Here is an 11,526-nt window from a genome sequence, read left to right as displayed (position 1 = left end):
CGCATTTAGTGATACGGAGTATATACGAAGTATTTGTCTTTATTATTACAATCCAATTGTATGGACCAGGTCCACGTTATTATTAGTGTGGACCAAGATATTTAGGTATTTTACAGTTTTTAAAGATGACATGTACAAGTAATGTTCACGTGATCTAAAAAACCCGCGACCCATATAGTAACTCTTACGTTGATATAGTTTACTTATATGCAATATAGTTACTCTACTAGACATACCGTAAGTTTTAACAATACTAGTTGTTGGCCCGTGCGCTAGCGCGCACGGTCCCCCAAGATATAATAATATCTTATGCATATAAGTTTACGTAAAAGGTCGGTTCTAAAAACTTTATCGCAAATACAAACATATCGTCAATACAATATAATCATTCATATCAATCAGGTTCGGTAAAAGTGTTTTACAAATATGTTGTATAAAAGACGAGCATTCCAAATTTATGAAAATGCAATGCTAGCAAAGGTATGCTAAAATTCGAGTTGCAATATACGAAATATATAATACACAATACGGACCCATAAGTACGTTTACAATGTAGGTCGTTGATAGTTTGGATGCAACTCCCTCTCCAACACAACTAATGAGATTTTAAGTCTGACAACCTCCTATTTGTGTAATGGTACGAAAGGAGATTCTTCAAATGAGGAACAACTTCCATTACAAAGTTGGTTGCATCTGTAAACTCCGTGCAAATATTTGGGGAGTAGACATTGTAACACGCTGAAATCAGATAGAACGTATATTATGATAGGGAAAAAATAAATACAAGTATACAATGACTCAACTAATGACTAATAGCCAGATTAATATTGGTTGAAAACTTAAAAACTACTATTTCAAACCAGCTAAATAAACTTGGACTACGTTGAGAATATTTCTAAAACAATACGGCATTAAGATAGCTGCTGAGAATTTAAAGAATCAATTTGTTGTGCACAATATTTGTTGAAAGATATCCACTCAAAACCTTCAATATTACTGAATATCCCACATCCCAAACAAACATTTTTATAATGTTTGATAACTCAAAAGAGTGAAATACTATAAACTAAATAGTGTTATGCAAGATCGAGTTTGTGGATGCTTTTTGTACAGCAACAATTATCATAATACAGGCTTTCAGATGGATATGATTGAACTGTGTCAGTCTTACTAATTAATAAAGTACCTTACTGACTTAGAGTGAGCTTTAGAAGAGAAAGACAGACAACTGAATGTTAACACCCTTACCTTTTAGATAAACCTTCAAGCATAACATCACTAAAATCAGGGTAGAAGCCTAAAGATGATTATTTACAAAACTATTTTTCTTGTTTCTCTTTATAAAAGGACCAATATTTTTCTTTTGTAGACAACTTAGAGATTTTTTCTCACACGATAGGTAGGACATGATTGATGGATCAATTCTAACCTGGACTTATGGTTTGACTGTTACCAAAGTAATGGTACGCTTTGGTTCGGGAACGTAATTAGCTACCTATCTTTGTTAAACTTATTTAAAAGTGCACTTCTGAACCAAGTCTTCTGCTTTCTAGCCAGAAAGGAAAAACTGAATAAGAAATGTTTCCTGTAAATTTAAGGTAAGAAGGAAATTATAATGCCTAATTTACGCCTCATCCCATAACCATAAGCAACTAAGAGAATGCGAGAAAAAAAATTTACCTAACCAAATAAAAATAAAAATCTGAAGTATATTATTATGTACATACCTCCTTTTTCAATTCATCATGGATTGACAAGGGTGCAGACACAAACCAACCTGCTGAGCATATTCTTCCTGCAAGAATTTCATCAAGTAGTAACTTTAGAATCTCTTTATGGTGCTTCAGAAAGAGAGAAAAAATCAAGAAAAAGTCTAGTAAAAATGAAAACAGAAAATCAAAAGAGAGGAGGGAGCACTAAAATCCGAACATCAAATAGAATAACAACCAACTTAAAACCTTAAATCCTAAATTATAAGAGAGATATTAGTTGATGAATCTTATGCCGAACATAGGGGACAAAATAGATCAACTAAGAGACGCCTAAAACTATGATGTTACCTTACCGTTTTCCCTTGGAAATGCAATACAATTGTAATATAGTGTTAATCATAAGATTTAAAGCTCCCTTCCTTAAGAAGAAAGATCCAAAGTCACATTATAAGCTATTAGGAAATATAACCAAATTATAAACAATATCCCACTTTTCATCAAGACATAAACTGAACTATAATTACTTTTGTCAAATCACCCCTTAGGAGAAATAACAAGTTAATCGATGGCGGACTTACCACGATGTTCACCACAGGAGCACCACCAAAATAAGAAGAGAATAGCTTAGAGTAATGTCGCACTCATCAATATCAACTTAACTCTGGTCTATGAGAAAGTAGCTCTTTCGACACAATAAGAAGAAAATCTGGAATGAATAGGAACTTTGATTAGAATTTGCATAAAACAATACTCCATGAGATTAGTTCTTTAAACAAAACCAAATGATAAACAATACCCTCCCTTTTCAACTCTTTGACTGCTAATGCGATGAATTACCTGATTACATGTTACACCTGTTATTAGTGCATCTTTCTCCTTATATGCTGGAAGACTTTGGCGAAACTCCAACATTTTTCTTCCGTTCGAGCATTCCTGTTGTATATAAAATGCAACTCTATTATTAACAATATAAAGTACAAGATATAATAGCCTATTCTCTAATCTCCCGAGCGATAAATCCGCATTTTTCAACAACAGGGATGAATTCAGAAGATAAACCTTCGAAGCAAGCTTCTAATCATGACGCTGCAAGTTTCTTCACCTAGTAATTCTCTCCATGAAGAACTACAAAGATTCAGGGGTTCTGGTTGCTCGAAGACACCTTTATTGGTGGCTATACTAACACTATTGCTTGATCTTGAAATCCCATTATCTTGCAAAACATTTAAACTCTTAGATTTATGAAAAAGGTAGTCAGCAAGATAAGCATCCACTCTCCTTTGTAAACTACAATCAACTGCAACCTATGGATTATTTAAATAATATTTATAACAAGAGATTATAACCCCCAAATATGGGTTGGAAGGTAAGTTAATGATCTGAGTAACCCTTTCATATCACAGAGAATTCCATCCAATTCTAACTGAAGACACTGGTCTGTTAAGGATGAATTCCAGTCTCAAAGACGAAGACTATTCCCCAACTACTCTTCGGAAACAAATATCATTTGAGCGTCAGAGCTCTCCTAGTGAGTTATTTTGCGAAAACTTAGATATGGAATGGGAAGAGGGGCAAAATCATACCACCCACGACAAGTGTGAGATTTATGCGAAGACAAATTACAGTGATACCAGATTTTGAGTTGAGCAATAGTGCTAGCGAGTATATTTTTGGAGTTCCTAGATGACGCATACCCACCGTATTCTCATGATGAAATAGTGGAATGTCTGAGTTTCAGTGATACTGATTCTTTGTCAGCCAGTGAGTCTACCCAGACAAGTAATATCTCTGCACCAAACTAAATGTCTAGTCATCACTTTCAAGGTAATAGACTTACAGTTAATCTACATTAAAGTATTCAACCATTTGTCCATTTGTTTGTTAAAGATATCCAATAAATACGGAAAACGAAAATCATACTTCTCAAATCTAGAATTTTATTATACTTGTATTACTTATATTATGGACAATGTCTACTCCCAGATATCACACATGCCAAGTATAAATCGGACAATCATGTAACATAGAGTAGCATCCAAGCCCCACTCCAGATAGTGTAAAGTAATGATTAGATAAGTATTTACAGAATGTTGATTGACATAATAAATAACTGCAGCCTGATTGTGACATATGGTACAGGGAATAAGCACACACAAGCGCAAGTAATGGTCACAATTGATATGAATTATGAATCAAAGAATGAGATATGTAAGGATTCTCACCTAGCCAAGGAAGTGACCTTCCTTGTTGAAGAGTCCATGGATGAACAAGGCAAATTTTCTCTGACCTCCTCGAAAAAATTATAGAATCTCAAAATGTAGAGCTTGATTCTTACCACTTTATTGTCAAAACTAAAGATAATGAATCAAGTGAAGGCAACTACACAGTAGTAGAAGTCGGAGAAGACTCAAGTAAGGAGACTACTACACCTATATCAACGATTACTGATGACGATTCTTTTAGTAAAAAGGAAGAAATTTGCATGGTCGGTAAAGATGATCAAATTGATGTAAGCCCTACAGTTGAAGGACTTGTTTTCTATAGGAAGATGTTACAGAATGGAAACTGTGTGAAGCTGACAATTGCTTCAGTAAAAGACCAGCGAATACTGGTGAAGTAGAAGATTCAAACAAGGTAGAACTCTCCTCGATTGAGGGTAATGTTGGTGAAGTAAAAGCATCAGGAATGGAAGATTACCACAAGACATAAGAAGTATATGCATCACCAGCCATCAGAAACAATATACAAGAGGCCATCAAAGGCAATTCCAATAATGTAGCATCTGATTCTAACTTGAAGCTCCTTGACAGCTGTAGCAATTTAAAGAGATTATTACGAAGCAGGAAAGAAAATGAGGACAATGAGGAAGACAGAGAATTCAATCTACGATGACCAAAATTTCTTACAGTTAAACCTGAACCAAAAGCAGAAAAGGTCGATCTTCGACACCAAGAGATGGATGAGAGGAGAAATGCAGAGGATTGGATGCTCGTCCATGCTCTTCAGAAGACAATCAACTAACTTGCTCCAGCTCGAACCTAATCCAAATTTTCAGCATTAATCAAAGGTTTAGGAAGGTACGGAGTTTAAGTGCAAGTCCATTCAACACACTATTAATTTTGAAAAGAAGATCATCGAGAGAAATAATGATTTATGTTCTATAATACCTAGTTTAAGATACCTTGCACGAACCCGGATCAAGAGCTCACCTTGGACTTATGCCTCAACTTCTCGACTTTCATTCCTTTCGTACTTCTGATAAACCCCCAAGACAAACCCTAAATTTTAAAAACTCTTTCATAAATCCTAAATCTAAACCTAATTTGAAGAAAACGGTGATGCAACTAATAAGAACTGGCATAAAACAATTAATTGTGATGAGAAGATTTAATGGAACTCACCATTGTTGTTGCAAGGAAGCCTGAGAAGAAGAGGGAGAAAATTGTGATATAGGAGTATGAAATATGTCCTCAATTGCATATTCAGCAATAGGTCTCAGTGAATATATTTTTATCAGTACCCGTCTGTCCATAACTTACCGTACTTGAGGGTATGACATAACTCTTCCATAGGCGGATCCTGAAAAGGGTATGTCAAATCTTGCAAAAGTTAGAGAATATAAACATATACCAGACTATGTTGAGAATGACATAGAATATTCGATTTACATATTTGACACAGATTAAAGTACCATATTGTCAGAATCATCAAGGTTGTTCAATGTGAATAAGTTTCACAAGATAATCTTAGGCTTTGGATAAGCAAGGAAACAGATGAATCTGGCCAGTTTAGGAAGGGTTAAAGCAAGGGTAACAATGCATCATGTACCAGAAAATTCACTGATGAGGGGTCAGACGGATTTGAAATTATTTTTGACATAGTATGGAAAGAGGAAAGAATGGACACGAAGAAAGCGGTGAAACTTCCCATGATGCAAAGTAAAGAAATATATCTTCCAAGGTCCAAGTGGCATATAGAAAAGCGCCAAGACAAAGTCCACTACCCTTTACAGTACTGGCTCTTTTGCAAACAAATGATCAAATGAAGCATTAAATGAACAACTAAACGTAATCAAATCAAACCTCATTAGAAGATCGTTAAGAGCTGATAGCAAGTTCTTAACTTCAGCTGACATATCATTAGATGATTTCCGTCTGCATGAACCTTGAACACTAAAAAACAATGGAGCATATATAAATAGAAAATAACAACCATGAAAAATCCTTTGTAAGAGGATTTCCAGATAATAATTACACAATTAAAGTAGAGAAAACAACACTTACTATCCTCTGGAAGTGTTGTCAATACGGCAGCATATACTCCATCTTTCATATGCCACAGGTCACAACAACAGCCCCTACATTATGCAGAATATTGCTGGATTTCTGACAAGCTTTGCATGGTCCAGGTGCGCTTGTTTTAAGTCGCTTCAAAATTACATCAGCAGAGGAGGAAGTACCATATGATCAATAATCAATGGAAATGTAATTAGCAACAACTCTATATACTTAATATCAGTCCAAATACAAATAATGTTTTCTTCTGCACTATAAAACTCCAATCTAATTAAAAGATGGAATGAACCCATTTGGGACACTTAGTACTCAATATATCACTTGGCCGGTTCTTCTCACCATATACAATTTGCCTCCTTGGTTATGCATGAAGCGTAGATACATCATGTTGTCACTCTTGATCTCTGGGCCTAAACAACCCGAAAATGACATAGATGTGTATCTAGAGCCACTCATTGAAGATTTGAAATTGTTGTGGGATTAAGGGGTGTTGATGTTTGATGCATACACCAAAACCAATTTCACTTTTCGTGCCATGATTTTTTGTACGATAAATGACTTTCCGGCTTATGGAAATTTGTCAGGGTATTCTGTAAAGGGAAAGAAGGCATGTCCAGTTTGTCATGATGATTTGGTCTCGAGGCGCCTAAAGTTTTGTGGGAAAGATGTATACATGGATTATCGGATGTATCTTCCTGAAGATCACCCCTTTCGAAAAGAGAAGAAAGCTTTTAATGGAGAAGTGGAGAAGAGAGAAGCTGCTGCTCCCTTATGTGCGTGTGAGGTTTATGAACGGGTTAAAGACATTGAGACAGAGTTTGGTAAGCCTTATAAAGGTCAGTCAAGTGGTGGTTACAAGAAGAGGTCTACGTTTTGGGATCTCCCTTATTGGAGACATTTGGAAGTTAGGCATTGTTTGGATGTAATGCATATTGAGAAGAATGTTTGTGATGCCATTGTTGGGACATTGTTGAATATGCAAGGGAAAACGAAAGATGGGCCTAAAGTTAGAAAAGATATGGCTGCTATGGGTCGCTCCGAGTTGGCACCTCAAGAGAGGGGAAAACGCTGGTACCTTCCCCCAGCTTGCTTCACCTTGTCTAAAAAGGAGAAAGTTAGCTTTTGTGAGTCTTTGCATGGCTTAAAGGTCCCTGCTGGATACTCTTCAAATTTTCGTAGCCTTGTGTCCATGGTCTGACTTGAAATTTGTTGGAATGAAATCTCATGATTGTCACGTGTTGATGCAACAATTGTTGCCGGTTGCAATTCAAGGAATATTGCCGCCACCAGTGAGGTATACCATTACAAGATTGTGTTTCTTTTTTAACACGATTTGTAGCAAGGTGATCAATCCAACAATACTGGATGATTTGCAGGTAGATGTACTTGAGACCATGTGTCGGTTTGAAAAGTATTTTCCGCCATCATTCTTTGACATGATGCCTCATTTGATTATTCATCTAGTTCGTGAAATTAAGCTTTGTGGTCCAGTTTGTATGAGGTACATGTATCCCTTTGAACGAGAGATGGGTACCTTGAAAGATAGAGTGAAGAATCCGGCCAAACCTGAAGCTAGTATTGTCAAACGAACCGTTGCTGAGGAAGTTTCCGCATGGGTTGCTCAATATTTGAATAGTTTGAAAGAAGTTGGAGTACCAATGTCTCGACATGAAGGGAGACTTGGGGGTCAAGGTACAATCGGCAGGAAAAGGATATCAATCGGTTCAGAAATGATGAGTAAGATTGAGTTGTTTGTGGTGCAAACTTTTATTGAAGTCCATCCATCTGTGGATGAGCACATGGAGTTTCTTAGAGAGCAATATCCTTCAAAAAATGGTCCTCAATTGATAACAGAGCATAATCGTTCGTTCCTCACATGGTTCAAGAGTCGAGTGATGGATCAAATCACCGAAATGCCTGAGGTTGTGTCTGACACGTTGAGATGGTTGGCCTAAATGTCAAGTCATCTCTTATGAGGGGTACGACATCAATGGATATTCTTTTTACACTAAGCGACAAGATGACAAAACGACGATGCAAAATAGTGGTGTTACGGCAATGGGCTTGTCTTCGGAATATGCTAGTGCGAGAGATAGAACACTTGTAGATAAGAAACATTGTTACTATGGAGTCATTGAAGAAATATTAGAGTTGCAATATAAGGAATTTAAGATACCTCTATTCCGGTGCAAGTAGGTTGATATTAGTCGCGGTGTCAAAAGTGATGAACATGGGTACTTGACACTTGTAAACTTTAGTCGAGTCAGGCATCTTGAAGATCCATTCATATTAGCATCACAGGCAAAACAAGTCTTTTATGTTGTTGACCCTACCGATCGTAGTTGGTCAGTTGTTCTTGAAGGCAAAAGAAAAATACTTGGCGTCGAGGATGTAGATGATGAAGAAGAATATGATGAACAGTTTAATGAGACTCCACCTTCCTCGTGGCATATTCCTCAAACAATTGATGATGTTAACATGAGTTTTACTCGTCGAGATCACGGTGAAGGATTTTATGTTGCAAAAGAGAAAGAGTGAGATAGGTAAGCCGATTCCATGAACTTGATTTTGTAATTTTTATCGGTTTTAAGATTTAAAAAAGGGAAATTTTGATGGAGTTCCAAGGATTATGAGATTGTCATGACCTTTAAACGTGCATCAAATAGTCCTTAGGTTCATTTTGGGAAAATCGGGAGCTAAAATGCCATTTTAGGCTACATATGACCTATAACGACCCAAACGATCTTTAAACTTGCATAAATGGATTGGAATTAGTCTTATAACCTTTTTCTAATCATATTAGACTTATAAATGGTTTAAAATGAGTCCTTAGGTTCATTTTGGGAAAATCGGGAGCGAAAATGCCATTTTAGGCTACATATGACCTATAACGACCCAAACGATCTTTAAACTTGCATAAATGGATTGCCCGGGCTAACCAGAACTGGATTGAGGTCATTCAGTGGGCAGCTAAAAAAAGTAGGAGTACCAAACTTACTGATGTAATTAGTAGTATCCTGTTCATTAGATCAGTGTATGAAATTTAGATTCAAAGAAATTCCAAATTTTTTAGCAACAAGTTGGATTCTTGTAGTACCGCGGTGAATAGAATCTTGTTTAGAGCTGCTTGCAGGCATAGTAGTTGATTTTGGTTGTAAAGCTTAGGGGATGTCCTAAGTTGATTTCAGGTGTCTTGTTGTTTGGTTGTAATCTTATCTTTGGTTAATAAAATCTTTATTTGCCATAAAAAAAAATAGTGCTTTGCTTAGCACTTTCCCAGCTTACTGCACCTCCGTTGAGGCAGAAGACAAACCCAGATTGTGATCTGAAATCATCTTAATTTGTCGGTTTGGGAACTTGCGTCAGTATAACCTTTAACAATTAATTCATCATCTCCACCATACACCGGGAAATCATCTTTGTGCCTTTTCAGGTACTTCATAATGTTCTTGGAAGCAGTCCAATGTGCCTCTCCTGGGTCTGACTGGTATCTATTCGTAGCACTAAATGCGTACGCAACATCTGGGCGTGTACATATTATAACATACATTATTGAACCAATCAATGATGTATATGGAATACCACTCATTCGTCTTCGCACATCTAGTGTTTTTGGACACTGAGTCTTTCTTAAAGTTATTCCATGAAACATGGGTAGGTAGCCTTGCTTGGAGTCAGCCATCTGTAGACACCTACTTTTGTCCCCGTTCCCGCAAGGGAAAGGTTCGATGATGAAAGCGTAAATCTCCACTTGACAACGCATCTCCTATAAAATAAACGAATCTCGATTCCCCGTTTCATTTCACCCGAAACCTGCTATTTATGGAAACCTGCTAAAAATAGTAACTGTCGTAAAAGGTAGCTTCTAAAAGTGGAAAATCATAAAAGATAGAAACCTGTCAGAATTAGGTGTTAGCATTCCAACATAAATCCTAAATGAGATAGAAAACTGCGAGAATCCTATTCCTAATATGATTCAGAAATAAGAGTTACGTATTAATTAAAATCCTAACGAGCCTAGAGTTCGTAACGGGCCCAGACGCATTCCGTCATAAAATTGATACGCGCTAAAAGACTCGAATTAATCTCAAACTCTACGGATTTCAGGAATCCGAATCTGACTAAAGAAAACAGCCCAGACCCTATTTTCAACGCCTGGCTCTGGGCGCCGAAATCTTCGGCGCCCAGGCCTGGGCGCTGAAAATACCTGGGTACGTGTTTTTTCCTAATTCTTTGTGGATTAGAACTCTGCAATTCTACCTTTCCACGAACTCTTCCCTATAAATAGGCCTCTAAATTCGACGTGAAAGGACACACAACAACACACAATTATATTCTGAGTATTGACTCCAACCCTTAGCCTAAGCCTCTCGCTGCGAAACTGTTCACGCGTTCTGTCGAAATCGATCCATAAATCGAACAGAACGTATCCTGTCCCATAATTGAGATTCGTTAAATAAAAAGGAGAAATAGCAAAGTCAAAGTGGTTAGTTTTCTGAGAACCGTGACGCACCTCTCAAGGGTGCGTCGTAATGTGTCCCTTTTCGATGATTTAACTGCTTTCCTCGCCCTTTTTATGAATTGTTAAACTAACCTAATCTGATTGTTCTATCACGCCTAACAAATATAATATTTTTGGGAAATCGGATTATCATGCTAGGTCCCTTAATGCTACTTAAATCAGATAATCACGATCGAATTAGTGTTATATGTTGCATATTGCTAAAATCAACTCAGATTAAGTTTAATAGTTAACGCATGTCCCTTCAATTATTTATGTTGAGCTAGTAAGGATATCCTGCCTCTGGAGTTATCGACGAGCGAAGTACTCCTCTCGGTAGTTACAGTCCCCCGAACCCTCAATCTCTACCTTGCGGGTGTATATTGAGAGATCCCCACACCAGGGATCACAAGGGAACCTACGGCCGTCGTGGTCAAACATAATTGCACTCCCTTTATGTCACGATAACCGGGTTTTGTCAGTTTTTCTCATTGTCGTTAAAAACTGAATGGCGACTCCTATATTACTAGTCAATTGGGTGTATACTCACAGGAAATCCAATTACACTTGATTGAATAAAAAGAATCGTCACACCCACGAGGGACAAGGTCACGCATTAGCCTCGTGCTTTTTCGACCCCCTCACAGTGGCGACTCCACTGGGGATAGTGATAGGTTGTCGTACACCTGTCAAAAATAAAATCCTAACGAATCCTCCTAACAATGTAGTAGGGTAAGTAGGGTCGAATCCACAGAGAGATGGCTATTTAAATCTAGCTTTCAAAGTACGGTGAAACTAACGATGTCACGAAATTTAGGATTGAAGGTTTAAACTAAAATAAAAAGGAAAACAAATTAAAAGATCTAGGGCAATGGTTCACCATGTTTATAGTTCAAAATCAATCAAAACATCATCAACAATTCAAGTATTCAGAGTATCTAGAGCACGAGTTAATCCTACGGTCGGGTCTTAACGCTCTCAATTCAACATATGCAGTACGGTCTCTAACATAATCAGA

At 37.1% G+C, this 11,526-nt stretch overlaps 1 long non-coding RNA gene across 7 annotated transcripts; it reads right to left on the bottom strand.

Annotated features, from left to right (window-relative positions):
- Nucleotides 1-367: 367 nt before the first annotated feature.
- On the bottom strand, nucleotides 368-6,266 carry LOC110777309 (uncharacterized). Of its 7 annotated transcripts, none has more exons than XR_008928155.1 (11): nucleotides 5,996-6,266; nucleotides 5,795-5,884; nucleotides 5,114-5,291; nucleotides 4,880-4,967; nucleotides 4,619-4,750; nucleotides 2,772-4,522; nucleotides 2,550-2,645; nucleotides 2,291-2,418; nucleotides 1,728-1,795; nucleotides 1,430-1,585; nucleotides 368-738 (listed from the first exon to the last, which is right to left on the bottom strand). It is a non-coding gene; the product is annotated as an uncharacterized lncRNA (long non-coding RNA). The 7 variants fall into 7 exon arrangements; XR_008928154.1 differs by lacking the exon at nucleotides 1,430-1,585 and having other exon boundaries at nucleotides 2,772-2,925; nucleotides 3,935-4,522; XR_008928149.1 differs by lacking the exon at nucleotides 1,430-1,585.
- Nucleotides 6,267-11,526: the final 5,260 nt, after the last annotated feature.

Source organism: Spinacia oleracea, chromosome 2 (assembly GCF_020520425.1).
Source record: "Spinacia oleracea cultivar Varoflay chromosome 2, BTI_SOV_V1, whole genome shotgun sequence".
Classification (NCBI taxonomy): domain Eukaryota; kingdom Viridiplantae; phylum Streptophyta; class Magnoliopsida; order Caryophyllales; family Amaranthaceae; genus Spinacia; species Spinacia oleracea.
Note: the sequence above shows the minus strand (reverse complement) of the source record. Positions and strands in the feature narration are given on the sequence as shown.